Source organism: Cyprinus carpio, chromosome B22 (genome assembly GCF_018340385.1).
Source record: "Cyprinus carpio isolate SPL01 chromosome B22, ASM1834038v1, whole genome shotgun sequence".
NCBI classification, from domain to species: Eukaryota; Metazoa; Chordata; class Actinopteri; order Cypriniformes; family Cyprinidae; genus Cyprinus; species Cyprinus carpio.
In genome coordinates this window covers 30345571-30362691 of record NC_056618.1, presented here as the reverse complement: position 1 = coordinate 30362691, position 17121 = coordinate 30345571, and the positions used below count along the sequence as shown (strand labels likewise).

Here is a 17121-nt window from a genome sequence, read left to right as displayed (position 1 = left end):
AAAGGTGCAGTTGATTTGCTGCACATTTACAAATTTTCTTGATAAATTTCTATATATTTTGATGATTGTATTTTGATAACTTGAAAGGACTTATGTGAATGTCTTTATACCTCAAGGTTTTGGCAACTAAAAAAATTATTTTCCAGGAAAAATATACAGTTCCTTTTTACACGTTAATCCTAACTTACTGTGTATCACAGCGGGAACCTGCTGTTTACTGACACTGATTTGAGAAGGACCCTTTTGAAATCTAAAGTTAATAAAACTGCAAAACTCCTAAAATTGCAACAATGAAAAATATAATTATAAACAATATAACAATTATAAAGTCCAATTAAAAAAGTGACAAAATGTGACAGTTTACCCAATCATGTCATGAAAAAAAAAAGATATTTTATTGTGCTCACTTAAAATATAATTATTATTATTCTTTTTTTTAAACATTTGTGTAATAAAAAAGTCTTAATTCTCTTAAATTTAAACATTTGTGTAATTAAAAAGTCTTAATTCTCTTAAATCCGAGCAGGAAGTCTTAAATTCATAAAGACATTAAATGTTGCATGCACTGCAAATAATTCATATCTTCTGTAGTGTTATTTTCTTGTTTTCCAATATAAATATCTAAACATCCTTAAAAACAAAATTTAAAATAATAAAAAATACCTCCAAAAAAGAAAAAAAAACACAACAAACAAATCTATATACCTATAAACTAAACAAAAATAAATAAACACATACCTAAAACAAGAAAGAAAGAAAAAATGCTCACTGTGGAATGATAACTATTTTTTCCTTTAAATGTAGTTTTCTGAGCCTAGTAGATTTTTTTTATTTCTTGTTTTAACCATAAACTTACTTCATTTTGATCTGTTTCTCAGAAAATTAAATGTATTTATCCAAAAAAAAAAAAAAAGAAAAAATAGACTCAAAATCTGAACAACACTTTTTTTTTTTTGCAGTGTGATCAGAATATAAATGTTATTTCCATATTCTAGTGGTTGGAAGCAGACTTAAAACTTTTGTAAAACTCTTAAGATGAAAAACATAGTGAGGATTGTAAAACTCTCAATCTACACCAACATAAAAACCACCTACATATATATACATCTACATAGAGATCAAATACTGACGCAGACCTGTGTCTAAGAGTTTCTAAACCATGGTTTGTTTACAGTAAAAGTGGAGTAAACATGTTTTCTGGCGTACTGATTACCAGTTGTATCACCACAGTTTTACAACAAATCCCAGGGTTAGTATGGTTAGTGTAGCAAAACCACGGTTCATTTTCGTAAGGGTGGCGATCGATGCAGCTGACGTGTTTATTCAATTTATTCCTTACATCTTGCTCACTTGGTCTTAAAAATGTCTTACATTTACCTTCATAAAACCTCAGAGATCCTGTAATTATAATGCACACGCGACAACTAGACCCTATATAGTAAAATAATGTCAGTCGACCGCTTAACTTTCGGCTTCGAAGAGGCACACCTGCCCAAGCCTCACTCACAGAGCGGGTCATCATAACACTGGACGGGTGTGACAGGAGTGAAGCGGGATTTGGGGAGTGGAGGAGTGGCTCTCGGAGAATTTGTTTATAGTGAAGGAGGCGCGGACAACACACGCGACTCGCTGCGCATCTTCACGCGACTCACCTCACTGACATTACCATAGACACTGGAATACAACCAGCAGCGACGAGGAAAACCACGCGGAAATAACACTCGGTAGGCTTTCAGTTGTTTGTGGTTATTCTGTCAACTTGAAATAACCATTTAGCGTTACAGTACAGTGATGTAAGATGACAATACCATGGTATTTTGATATAGCTTCTAATAACGCATTCAAAAGCCATAATATGATAGATATAAGCTAGTAGTTCTTCAAAAAAATACCATGTTTCACATAGGCAACCTTTTTTCTACATTTTAATGGAAAAGTGTTTGTTATATGTTTACATTATATGAGAAATAGCCTTATGTTGATTTTTACAGGTGTAATCGTTTGTTAACACGTTAAAAATTTTGTAAAAGTTTGTTTTATAGGAAAATACATTGCATTTCTTCTTTACCTGGGTGTTTCTGAGACCCCTAATTGAAGTAGCCTATCTATTAAACATGTAAAAACTATTAACAGAAGACTTTTGATTTTAACATTTGACATTTGTCAGTTTAAACGTCATAAAGTTACTTGTTGTATTTAAGTGTTAGGCATGTGGGTCTCCAATGGTCTTTTTTTATGAAGTACAGTATACTACAGAATAGCCTGACACAACCTCACTCTTGTGGACAGGACAGGACGTACATTGCATTTATTTCAATGTTTGGACGTCAGAGATGGTCATTGTCCTCCTGATTCTTTCCTTTTCCTGTTTGCTGGTGTACACATTGTTACTCTGATTTGTTTGTTTGCATCCTTCACATGCTGTACATTTATTCCCATGCATAGAAATAGTCTAAAATCATTTCATATCATTGTGGTTAATTTGATCCAAAATACTTACTTACGTGAGTAGAATTTTAGATACACATTTTTTAGTGTGTTTAAAATCTTTATATTTGATTTATATATATATATATATATATTATATATATATATATATATATATATATATATATATATATATATATATATATATTGTTTTTAGATATTTTTTTTTAGATATTCCTGTTTTTTATTAAGTGCAATGCATTATATTAAACAATTTAGATAATAATGTCTTTTTTCATATTTAACAATATATTTTTGTTTTTACAAATAGCCTATGTATTGAAATATAATAGTTTTTAATTTAACAATTATTTAATTTATTATTTTTTTTATTTTAATTAAAATCAATTACATTTATTATATTTATTATATGAGAAAAAAAAACAAAAAACAAAACCCAATCAAGTATTCCAGAAAACTTGACTTCTTATAAGACTAAGAAGCAAAAGTTTAAAAGCAAGTTTTGTGAATTTGACGGACACTTTCTCAGCTTGGCTTTGATTTGAAGACTGATGGATTGCATTATCAGGATGTGTTGTGATATGGCTGTAAGTTCTTGTCAGGGAGGGTTTCGGTTTCACACCCACTCTGAGCACTTGAAAGAGAGAGGAGAAGCTGACAGATTGACTGTGATCTGGTTTTGGGAGGAGTCCTCACGTAGAAGCCACATGAGAAAAGCCAGGCGGCGTCTGCCAGGGCCTTATCTGTGCTGGCCAGCACGGCAGCCCCGCGGCTATTGTTGTTTCATCTGGACTGAGCTTTGTTCTGCTGGTAACAATAGCTCTGTTTCATGTGAGCAGGCATACAGTGTGATTGTTCAGCGCAGGACACTTGAAGTCCTACAGTATTAAATACAGTTACTTAAAAGAAGTTACTTTGTCTTGAGATGGGCTTTGATTCACCAGTCAAAAGTGTTGCTTCAACTGCTCATTCTTCATTAGTAGTAACTTTGGCGAAGTTTAGGATGATTCCAGGGGCCCTGATCAGAGAGGGGCTCCAAAGGGGCCTTTCACTATCTGCTCCAAGTAACCCACTTGCTCCATACATGTCCATTAAAAATGCATGGCTAACATTTGATTGTGCAACCTATTTATTTTATTTTTTTATTAAGTTTTTAAATGAATTTTTATAAATTAACTATGTATTGTTTTTACAGATTGGATGCAAACTTTTGTTTTATTAAAATAAAAATAAATAAAAAATAAGATGAAAACAATACAGGCAAAAACAAATACCGTCAATATTTCAATTATTCATAGATTTCTTTTTTCCAATTTAACAGTATTTGTTTACAAATTACATGCAGTTATTTTATTCAAATATTTTCTTAATTATTTTTATTTTAACTGTCTATATGATTTTATTAGTTAGTTGTTTTGAGTGAAATTGAGTGCAATTATTTATCTTAGAAAATGTTTATGTAAATTTTTTTTAAAGAAATATTTTTATTTCCGCTAACAATATTTTTTTAGCCTTAACAAATTGAATGCAATTATTTATTTTATTGAAGTATCTCTTTATACTACCTATCTCTCTCTCTCTCTCTCTCTCTCTCTCTCTCTCTCTATATATATATATATATATATATATATATCTTTCAATTATTTTTATTTCAGCTAACCATGTATTTTATAAATTGAGCGCCATTATTGAACTATTTTATTTATAATAATTTTATAATTTAATAATATATGTTTTTCTTTTGTTTTTACAGATTGAGAACATATTTTATTAAAGTAAAGACAGCATTTATATTATACATTTTTACATTATTTTCAATTTAACATCAAATATTGTTCACAAATTGAGTGTGATTTTTGTAATTGTAATCAAAAATATTATTATTACTATTATTATTACCACTACTAAATCAAAGAGATGTGTAGCTTTTGTTCAACCTTAAATTTTCTTTTAATGCTCTATTTATATATTTAATTTTCATAGGAAGTTATGCATTGATGTTTGAGGTTTTGGGGTTGGTTTTCTGATCTTGTGCCCAGAGGAGTTCTGTGGGTTTTTGATTACTCTGTGGTTTCACTCGGCAAAAATGTAAAGGAATCAATGTGTCTGAGGATTTTGGTTTGGTGTGATATCCATCTGACCGGCTGAAGTTTGTGTCAAGGATATCAGATGACATTTTATGGAGTTTAGGGAGAAGTTGTTCACATTTTTAGCCCTTGTGAACTGATGAATCATTTCACATTTTGGCTCTGGAAAATCTGATATACCAGTGTCCTTTGTACTTGCTGTGCATATCTACAGTTTCTTGGGATCGTCCCAATCTTGCACAGGACTGATTTATATTTTCAGATCTGTTTCAGATTATCAGAGCATCTGCATCTGGTTAATGTCCATTATTCTCTTATCTAGACTCTTCTGCTTCTTATATTTCAATTCGAGATCTTTCATCCAGACATGTAACTATGTTTTACTGCCATGTTGCTGATAGTTCTTTATGATAAACAGACAAAGTAGATGTTTTTAGTGTGCAGTTTATTGATTCTAGTAATTACTGAGTTTATCAAAGAGACAAGAAATCACATAAAAATTTAACCTTATTTAACTCTTTGCAATTATACTACTAGTAAAATAAATAATATATATATATATATATATATATATATATATATATATATATATATATATATATACATACATATATAGAATAACCCTGAATAAAGAATGGGTAGAGCGATTCATTATTTGTCCTTTTACATCTAAATTTAGTATTTAGACTAGAATGCAATGTAAGATTAGAAAAAAAGTCAGGGAAATACTAGAGGACATAGACCACCCAACAAGCAAGTCACAAGTGCCACTATTATTCACTTACGGCTTTAATTCAGACTAAAGTACAACCACTGTGTCCAATTCTGTGGGGAAAAAAATGTGGAAAAATGTGGAAAAAAATGACTTGGTCATCTTAAATAAATCCTTTTCCCATAGAAAAAGGCTCATTTGCTCTCATCCATATGGAAAAGAAGAATCGGATGCCAGATTTGCTCATGTTAGTTCGTTGCAGTTTAAATTTTGTGTCAATATGTAAACACACTCCAAAAGCCTTTCTGAAAACTGAAATTTTAAAGATATTTTCTGACAAAAAGCTTAAAATACAACAAATATTGAGAATGATTTCCAGTGCAAAACTCATCATGGAAATGCTGTAGTGTCTAATCAGAAGACTTCTGAAAAAAATGCTCAGAGTGAATGAATGAATAAATACATACATATTTTTCTAAATTAAAGTGAAAATGCTAATAAAATTAAGAAAGTAAAAAAACATGAATAAACTCACCAACAGGTGTTTTTAAAGGTGTTTAAGGCTGTTTACTGTACGTCATTGAACTTGTTAACCTGAGCAGGTGGATCTTGGGAAGTCTGCCAGAGATGCCAATCAATCGTCATTGTATTCGTGTGTCTGTAGAAGAATTGCTCTGAATGTGTGTGTGTTGGCGAGACCGCAAACAACATCCTCCGTATATGACTCAATAACCCATTGTGGTGCCTCTCTATTATCTTAATTAATTGGCCCTTCTCTCTATCAGCCCAACAATAACAATGCCCTGGCAAACATAGTACTTCCTTCCCTCAATGCATCTGTTCGAACCTGCTATCTGGCGCCAACCCCAGGAAAGTCAGAATGAGGCTGGAAGTGGCTCTGTGTTGGCCAGGGCGAAGGGAAGCTCTGTCTAAACACCCAACCAGCTGTTTCGACAAATAATAGTAACTTCGTCATAATTCAGCCAAACTCAATCTTCAGCCAAGCTAAATTCTGATGTTATTTCTGCGTACAGAGCCCAAAACAAGCACGGTTATCATTGTACTACCAACTGAGATTCACAATGTGCCGGTCATGAATCATGTATATATTTGTCTTTCATTGTTTCTGAGTGATTTCATTGTAATCTGCAGCTGTTTATTCCTTCGGGATTGGGAAGGAGTGTGTGGAGCTTTGCGGAATAGGAAACAAACCTAACATTTGTTTACATGTGCTGTTTCATAGTTGTATTTACACACAAAAAGACTCAAGATAGCTCTCGTGACATCCATGATAAGCAGCACAGAATCTAGTCTGGCAATATAAAACAATAAAAAGTAAGTAAATCAACCTAGAATCACACAGAACGCTTGAGCAACCATTTATCAACGCTCTGGCAACATTTCACTTGTAGCATTATGGTGGTCACTTTTGCACCAAGGGCAACTGGCATTTTCTTTGGAAAATTTAAAAATCTAGTGCAATCTTACCTTAAACGATCTTTTATTTGCATATTTTATTTTGGACCCCATTGACATTTATTATATGGACAAAAACAGTTCCTATATTATATGGACAGAAACTATTCAAAATTGTGGCTTTTGTGTTTTGGTAAAAGAAAGAAAGTGTGTTTTTTTGCTCTACTAGTGGCACTAAACATTATTTAATAGTTCAGAGTTCAAACACTCCCCTGCCACCGAACACAATCCAGATTTATTAGAATATCGCACCTTTGCCGTCACTTTTGTAATTATTAAGCAGCTTCTTGCAAATTTCGCGACACTTTCAAAGTGAGAAGTCTTGTGAGTGGCACTACAGGCGTGTTCGGTTTTATCCAGAACAGTTGAACGTGAATCTGGCAGTGTTTTGTCACAATGATGTTGTCGATGTTGTTTGTATCGCAGCAGTTTGGAAATGTAATATCCAGCGAGTGGCGCTAAAAGGCTAATGTTTTATCACACTTTAAAATTATGTAACACTACGCTAAACCTGACCCCAAACCTAACTAATAATGTTAATGAGCAAACATTAGATGAAATCACAAATTGTACAAGTCTTTTATCATAAGTTACGTTTCACAGATTTGTATCCGAGCGCTTCACGTCGCAAATGCAATACTGTACCGGGTAAGCTACTGAACAAGTTTACTACTACATCAGAAAACATAAAACATGTTCCGATTAAGAGCTCGGTAATTCAAAAATACTCAATGGTACATTAATACATTTCAATAAATGTATATTAAAAGCTTTATTTTATCTACATCTTTCTATGTAGTGCTGGGTAGTTTACTTACTAATTGTAGTCCATTACTGATTACAGATTACACGCTGAATATTGTAGTTGGTAATGTAATTCATTTTAGATAATGTAATCTGATTACTTTTTAGATTACATTTAGATTACTTTTTTACCTAACTTGTTTTAAACTTACTATTACTTTCCCCTTCAAAATTCAGAAGCACGGAGTGGAAAATTATTTACGTGATGTTTACCTGGCCATTGTATATTGTCAGAATAGTCAAGGCTAAATGTTATGACACACAGTAGGATTTTTGGAAATGAAAAAAAGAAGATAGGAAGAATCAATAAATTATGAATAATTTACTGCTATTTAATGAATTGTATGTAATTAATTCATAAAAAAAATAACTGTAATCTGATCATGAGCATTTTAAAATGTAATATAATCCAAATATATTTAATTTTTGGAATCTGATTACGTAATCCAGATTACATGTAATCAGTTAATACCCAGCCATAAATATGGAGCTGGTTATATAATGAAAACACCAAAATATATTAGTTTACAAATCATGCACTATGCTAAAAGTGTTTTAAAGTCCTTACATAGTATTGTGCAATGAATTGCACGAAAATTAGTCATTAATTGATAAGTAGATTACTTACGATCTGCTCTTGATTTGTGTGAAAAGGAATAAAAGTTGGTGTTTTACTGCTACTAGGGGTCATTACAGCCGGAAACTGCAATGAATTGTACGTATAGGTAGATGTTTTTGGATTTTTGCCAAAATGTTTTTCCAGTGAGCTCAAGTTGTTATGTCACACTGCTCAGATTACAGTTCTGTTTGGTGCTACTAGTGGTGCCGAAATCCCACACTTAACCTCCACACCCCAATATCACAATACAAATTTTTCCAAGACCTCAGAGACGGAGGTGTTTTGGACACATATATCTGATTAGCTGTATCCCGACACGCTTGTCTAAACCTCCGAACCCTGCGTTCCTCACCATCACACATCGCTCCACCTGGAGCAGAGATACTTGCACCCCCTCTGGCTGGACGACCCTTGAGGTCCCGGGATGTCAGAGAGCTCTGCGGGGATCCTTACCTCCCGGTATGGGGCTCTCGCTCTGTTTTCTCATTCTTTCAAATGAAAGGCACTGGAATTCTTCAAGGCCAAAGAGCCAAAGATAAATCAAGTGAAGATTATAGAGGACTTCGCATCAGCTGAGATAAAAAATTGCCATGGGGGTTGCTATTATATGTGATTTAACCTCTTTTTTGTAGTGTCCTACAGGCCTCGATGCTTTTGTAACCGTGTGATGTGGAAGACGAATTCATACAGTAGGTATGAAACCTAAGAGGTCTAGCTAAAAGATAAAAGCTGTCCTTGTTATTTAGCATCACTAGTTCACTATCTGTTTTGGATTAGGCGTCTTAGCGTAAATCATTTGCCAGCTCCCATCAAGCGCACATGTTGCAGAGATGCTCTCTTTTATTATGACGGTTGACCCGTGCGCTTTCATCTCTTACAAATTACTCTCAAAGGCTTAGCTGAGGGATTTCTAAGCTATCTGTAATTGGCTTTAATTAATGTGCTCTCAGATTCTGTCATGTGAGGCAAAACAGAGTCCTCTGACTTTCCTAATGAACAGCATGCGCAGACAACAAGAAGGATAGCCTCTCTAATTTCGCTCTATCACTGCTGTAAATATAAGTCCCATCAAGTGCCTTGGGAACATGTTAATGTACAAAAGAGTCTCTCTGGAAATACTTTGCTTAATTCCACTGGAGTACCTTATAATCATGCCCAGACGGAATCTCCAGACTCTTTTTTGGGATTTTATGCATTGATTCTGGGGGGAATTTCTGATTTAAAGGGATAGTTCACCCAAAAATGAATATTCTGTCATTAATTACTCACCCTCATGTCGTTCCAAACCCGTAAGACCTTCGTTAATCTTCAGAACATAAATTAGTCAACATCAGTAGTTCAACCATAATGTTATGAAGCTACGAGAAAACAAAATTAACAACTTTAAAGTTGTTACAGTCTGACTCTTGACGAGAAGAATTTGGTGAATAAAGGCATTGTTTTTGTTTTTCCATTCCATTGCTGTCTTTGCAGGGTAATAAAATATTTCATAAAAAAAAATCTTAATTTGTGTCCTGAAGATTAACAAAAATAAAACACATAATTTAAAACATTCAGATAACAAATCAATTAAAAAATTATAAAATTTTAAATAAACTATAAATTAGCTTAGCTTAGCTTAGCTTAGCTTAGCTTAGATTAGTTTAGATTAGATTAACTTAACATAACAACTTAACTTAGCTTAGCTTAGCTTAGTTTAGTTTAGTTTAGTTTAGTTTAGTTTAGTTTAACTTAACATAACAACTTAACTTAGCTTAGCTTAGCTTAGTTTAGTTTAGTTTAACTTAACATAACAACTTAACTTAGCTTAGCTTAGCTTAGTTTAGTTTAGTTTAGCTTAGCATATCTTAGCTTATCTTAGTTTAATTTAGCTTAGCTTAGTTTAGCTTAGCTTAGTTTAGTTTAGTTTAACTTAGCTTAGCTTAGCTTAGTGTAGTTTGACTTAGCTTATCTTAGCTTAGCTTAGTTTAGTTTAGTTTAACTTAGCTTATCTTAGCTTAGTTTAGTTTAACTTAACTTAACTTAACTTAACTTAACTTAACTTAGCTTAGCTTAGTTTAGCCTAGTTTAGCTTAGTTTAGCTTAGTTTAGTGCTGCTTAAACCTCCACATTCAAGACCTTTTAAATCGTATCATTTCATGATTCATTTTAACTAGTTCACTAAACCAATCATTAGCTGCGGCTCTTTCAGTCATGACAACAAAAGAATTAACAATTAAACTCAACATTAATTAATAATTATTAATTGTAATTATTAATTAATAATAAAATGTAATTAAAAAAACTGTGAAATCAAGTCTCTTTCAGACTTGTCAACAAAATAATTAATATTAAACTAAATATTAGTTTGAATCTTAATTATTCTACAAGCTTAATTATTAAATAATATATTGATATTAATTAATTAAAAAAAACTTGGAACGAGTCTCTTTCGTGCATGTCAACAAAACAACTAATATTAATTAAAAAAAAATCATAATTATATATTTGATTTTATAAGCATGTTTATTATTCAAAATTAATTAATCAATAATTAATAAATAATCAATTGTTTGAAAACAGTCCTTATATTTGGTAATCCGTTAAATGATGCTAGTGCAGAAAGGCCCATAGAAAAAAAAGAGTGTAAAACTGCACACATGTGAATCCCCTTTGATTGAAAGCTATGTTTCGTTCTGGGACTGGTCTGCAAACACAAGCCAATCAAAGAACAAATACTCAAGGTAAAAAGGGTCCTCTCTCCTCTCAGCGTAACAATACCTCATTCCAAATACAGCATACAAAAGGATGAGGTGAAAGACAAAATAATTATGCAGTTTTAAACAATTTGGGTCCACTGGCAGTCTGAGTCTGACTCCAATCTGCAGTCCGAATGTCAGACCTTGAGGTTCCTTGAGGGGAACCATGACAGCCTGTTTTATGGGTGGTGTGACATCCATTGCCTGGAATGAGGTCACTCGGACCACCGGGGAGGAAAACGCACGATAAGTCAGTATCATCTGCTGAGCAGGAGTTTGTTGACATTGTCAGTGAGGTCAGATGTATGAGGAGCGTCACACATGAATCAAGATAATTGTTATTAATGACAAAATTATGAGATAATTAAAGAGGAACATGAATGATTAAAGACATTAATGACAAAATAATGTCTATACGTAAAGTCATTTTACTCTCCCTCATGTTGATTTAAACTTGTATGGCTTTCTTCTGCCAAACACAAAGAGAGAGAGTTTAAAGGAATAGTTCACCCAAAAATGAAAAACTGATGAACATTTACTCACCCTCAGGCCACACAAGATGTTCTTATTCTTTTTTTGACACGTGAAGTGGCCTTTATTAATTTGTTATTAATTAATAATAATAATAGAAGAAATCGTTTACATTCAGTGAAGGGTTGTTTTCACCGATTTTGACTTCAAATGAAATGTGAGAATGATTTTACCAGGAGTTTACATGTTTTATTTACACAGACCTTGACAACTAACAACCTTACACCTAACCAAAAAACAAAAATTTCTCTCTTCCATCTTTCATTTTTTTCAAAGCATCAAATCAACATGCATAACAACCAAATCAAACAACAACACAACAGCCTTTGCTGTGAAATCTTTGTTGTGGATCCAAATCAGGGATGAGCGTGTTTTGTTTGTGTCTTTACAATGAAGCAAATGGGATTTAAGCCCAGCAGGTGTTGTCTGGCATTCTCTCATCTCAGACTAAACAAAAAACAAAGTTTGTCTAGACAGTAATATTAACAAGCTGCCTTCAAACACTGCTTTCTTGTAAAACTCCCAATATAGAGAAGAGATGAGCTTTAATAGAGAGAAACAGTAAGTGCCCAGGATTTCCTGGGTGCCAGAGGTAATTTCCAGTTCATTTCTCAACTGAGTGAATCACAGGGATGGATCATAACATTTAAAAATACAAAATTATATCCTCAACGTCTTTCATAGAAAACTATATAAAACTACTGACTTTAACAAGTAGAATTTACTTTAAAAAATTATTAAATATATGCAAATATATAAGTTGTAAAGAGAGAAAAGTTAAGAGACTGTGTCAGTTTCGTTATTCACAATTCTTAATGTAAGTGAGTTGTCACTTTGGTGACTAGTGAAACAACATCAATATTTTGATTACACTTAAAAAAAAAAAAATTTAAATTTAAAATAAAAAAAAAAAAAAAAAAAAAAAAAAACTGCTGTGGTTGCCAGATCTTCGCCATATGGTAACAATGTCACAGTTATGATGGCATGGCATATTCCTGTATATATTTAAAAAAAAAAACAGAAGAAACTGATTTTTTAATATGTGTAGAAAATGTTATTTTACATTTTTTTTCACTGTAAATTATATGGTAACTCAGAGGTTTTACATTTAAATAAATAAATACATTTGGCAAAATTACAGTAAAAATACATATAATGCAAGGTTATGTTTTTTAATGTATATGATGAGGTAACTTACTGTTAAAAAGGTTTTTATTGTATTAACATTACATTATCTTTAAAAAAAAAAACACAACCTCATTTCAAATATAAATACAACATCAACACTAATTTCTTATTTATTTAATTATAAAGCTGAAATCAGAGTGTATCTATATAACAGTGTAGTGTAACCAGTGCAATTTAAGTATTATTGACTTACTATTGTAATTTTTTATAAATAAAATTAATATTTTTTTATTGTTTTCATTTAAATTTAAGTTAAAGGTTTAGTAGGTTTTGTTGTTGTTGTGTCATTTTTCAGTTTAAGTTTATAATTTTTAGTAATTTCAGATAACGTTTATTTTATTTCAAGTAACAATTTTTTTTTTTAGCTTCAGTTTTACAGTTACTACAATTAATTGTAAGAACCCTGATTATAACTAAAATTATAGTCAGTGTGCATTTATCTGCAATAAAAATTTATAGATTTATCTTCCGTCTACTTTTTTAGCATATCTAAGTGTAAACATTATGTACAAATACCTATCGCACAAATTTAATTGCGATTATGCTGCACCTATCAGTTGGGCTATATGTAAGAGTAAAGACTTTTAAGACTTTAGTACCCGAGGGTTTTCTGCAGTAAAAGTTTGAGAGGAAATCTCCTGTGTGGATCTTAACCAAACGACTAATGGGAAAATAGTCTCCATTCTATGCCCGGCAGGTTCATGCTGTGTTTTAAAGAGGGGGTTAGTGTGCTTGAGGCAGTTCTCAATCCCAAGGTCATGCAACTGTGAAGTAAACGGCTGTTTAGTTGTCCTCACAATTACTAGCAGGAATGGCTCACGGAATCCTTGGAAAGGAGGAAATGAGGTGGAATTCTGCACATTGTGTTTCAAATTTCCTATGGCACACTGGTTAGGAGCGGTTTGTCATCCAGATTCTCTAGGGAACATTACAGAACCATTTAGACGGTTGTTTTCCCAGTTATGAGGGATGTGCAACATATATTGTTTGACTCCCTCTCAAAATCAGCTGTCTGGAATGAAAACCACAACATTCCATCAGGATTCTTGAACTGGGACGATTCTTCCCATTCCCTCCCCAAAGCCGAGTTATTTGTCTAACTGTATTTTCAAACATTTCAATTTCACATCTCACATGCTGGATATTCCCCCGCTTTTTAAAATACACAGACGAATGGCTGTTTATTTTAATGTGGTGAGATGTAATGGGCCTGACAGTCAGTCACTTACAGTTGCACATGTTGGTTTAAAACCTCCAGTAGTAGGATGTAAATTTGCAGATTACTAGATTTCTGAAAGACAATAACAGAGTTCAGACTCTTTTTCGGATGCTTTGTTGTGATTTTGGATGTTATTTAGGGTGCGGAAAATGGAATCTGGCACCTCTGATGCCAAATTGAATTGCTCTGAATGCCCCCACCAGACAATCGTAGATTAAGTGTGCTGAAATTGTTCCATGTTGTGTGCAATTTAGAGCCAATAGGCTTCCTGGATGGTGATAGGAAACAGAAACTTCCAGCGGATTACTAGACAGTACATTTTCCTTGACACTACTTTCCAAGACATATAGTTTTGATATATGACATATTACTCAGCTCTGTGGTAAAGAGAAAGAAAGAAAGAAAGAGAAAGATTAGTATAAATGGTGTTCTGGAATTGTTCAATGGCTAAAAAAAACAGTTGTTGGTTGTAAATCAGTATGTTGGCTTTATGGAGTTTTTATATAACATTCAGATTTACTGTATGAGGGTACAAGATTAAAATTGATTTCATTCACGTAAGGAATTTGCAGAATTTTCTCAAACTACATATTTTTACATGTAACTTGTAGTTTAATGAAAGACTGACAAATCATTCTTAATCCTGATATTGATACCCATTTTTAGTTTTGCTTTCCTGTTTTGTTTAGTTTTATTTCTCTTTAATTTCTTTCTTTGTTTTAGTTTGCTTTGTTGTTTTTGTTTTGTTTCTGTTTTATTTAGCTTTTTTGTTTTCCTGTTTTGTTTTATTCTGCTGCTTTGTTTTTCTTTGCTTTCTAGTTTTGTTTGTTTTGTTTTGTTTTCTTGTTTTGTTTAGTTTGTTTTGCTTTGCTGAAATTTAAGAAAGAGACAATATTAAAACAATATTTTCAGCATGCACAATTTCTACAGAGATGACATGATCGCAATATTTGCATACAGAATTGTTATTGTTATTGATCTTCCTTGCATATAGTTAACCATTTATTCAATTCTATCCTTTTTGATTCCTTTAGGAAATGCAAATCTAGTGATTTATGCAATATTACTACTACTACTACTTCAACTACTACTACTACTACTACTAATGTAGAAATGGTAATAATAGTAGAAGTTGTATATTGTTCACTAACTCCCACGCATACAGACTCTAATAATACACTTCCTTTTTCATCTCATTGTTTCTTGCTGGTAAATGGTTAAAAAAAAGACACGCCAGAAGAATTGCTGGAATTTGCTCACCGAAACATGAAACAATGATTCCTAGTAAATAAATATAACATTACTCATCAGTGCTGTATATTTGAAAATCCAAAACCCTGGACAAGATGAGGCAGATATTTGACCATTTTAAATATTATTATAACTTCTGGCCTTTCAAGGCACCCCATCACATCACTCCTTAAGGCAGAAGTGGCCAAAAGCCCTGGATCCTGTCCGATTGAAAACAGCTGAAGTGGACAGATCATCTGTCTCTCTTCATTTTGTTGCCAGACGCAGGTATCTGCGGTTGAGGAGTGCAGAGATGGGCTGGTATGTGAAGGAGAGGCGCTTTCTCTGGTCTGTTGATCACTGACTTCAGTGCAGAACTGGACTCAAGGAGCAGACTGTGATGTTGCCGTGGGAGTTTTAGGGGTGCATGGTTGAAAGATCTCACGCACGGGGCAAAACACTGAACCATATGACTTGGTTATGAAGCAAAACAGAGTTTCCAAAACTGCCTAGGGGGTCCATCTGTTAAAGAGTGGGGGAGTTATTGTCCAGATGAATGTTCACAAGAACCAGAATTTGCCTACTAACACACTCGAATTTAAATAAAAAAATAAAATAAAACCTGCAAAATGTTTGACTTTGATAAATGTGTTTCTTCAACTTTGAGCACTTATGTATCCCAGTTGGTGATATTTTATTAATTAATTAAATTGTATTATTGTTTGTTTCATGTAATATTATAAATTATTTTGTTTATTGTTTATTATTTATTATATATTTATTATTTATTTAATTATTAAATGTTTTTTATTGTTATATTTTAGTATTAATTGATTTTAGTTACACTTTTTATCAAAATAATATATATAAAAAATTTAAATATACCAAAATATTAAATATATAGAAACATCAAATATAAAAATATTATATATATATATATATATATATATATATATATATATATATATATATATATATATATATATATATATATATAAAATGAAGTGTGAACATATTATTCAATTGTGTGTATTAAGGATACATAAAATTCCATTAGCTTTGACATATTCTATCATAATTTCCATCCCATAATAAATTTAACAAATCATTTGAGATGTGCTAGAAATTAGATTTCCAAGACAAAAATCAAATAAATGCTTTTATTTTGAACTTTGTACATTCAGATTCTTTCTGATTTCAACATTTTTCTTGAGCAGCAAATCTGGAGACTGGAAGTAATGACTGCTGAAAATTCAGCTTTGATCACAAGAATAAATTCCATTTCATAATATATTCAAACAGAAAACAGTTATTTTAAATTGCAATAAAATTTCACAATATTACTGTTTTTAACATACATATGATCAAATAAATACAGCCCTGTTGAGCATAAGAGACTATATCAGAAGGCCAAAAGTGGTCATAGTTGAAAATACGCAATAATATCCCAATACAATTGATCATATCACAAAAACACATTAAACACACCAATTGTTCTTTTCTGGATTTCTTACAGGCTTTGATATATTGAGAAAGAGTTCATTTGAAATGAACAGCCTACATAAAAGTTTACATTCATATTACAATGATCTCAAAGAGCTTTATGAATGACTTTCTGCTTAACTTCCAATTTACATTCTACATTAAACACATAAAACACATCACAACAACAGAACAAATGACTTTTAATAAAAGCATAAAGAACGTTTTTTGCCTTTGCGATGCCATTTGTAAGCAGGGTGGAGGTCCGCGCACTCATTCAAACATGACTCCTTCCTAACACACTCAGATAACCTTCCCGCCCTCTAGCACTCGACACATTTGTCCATATTATGTTGCAGAGAAACTGTAATCCTTCCTGAAAACCTAAGTCTTCCTAATGAGCTCAACAAAGTCATCCTCAAAAAGCGTTCACGTAAACCATCCTTTCTTTACTACAAAATCCGCTGGCATGGCTCACTAGTGCAACATTACCCATGGGAATGATGGACGCCTGATGAATCTGCTTCTGCTCGCTCACTGAATGATTCCCAAGGAACGTGAAACCTTTTGACTCTTGTTTCTCTAAA

At 32.4% G+C, this 17121-nt stretch overlaps 1 protein-coding gene across 1 annotated transcript in view; it reads left to right on the top strand.

The window, feature by feature from the left end:
* Window positions 1–1539: 1539 nt before the first annotated feature.
* LOC109054059 (semaphorin-3D-like) overlaps window positions 1540–17121 on the top strand; it is a 50774-nt gene continuing 35192 nt past the window's right edge. Inside the window, exon 1 of the mRNA XM_042748827.1 lies at window positions 1540–1724. The gene's annotated coding sequence lies outside the window, so the exon portion shown is untranslated. The remainder of the gene's footprint in view (window positions 1725–17121) is intronic.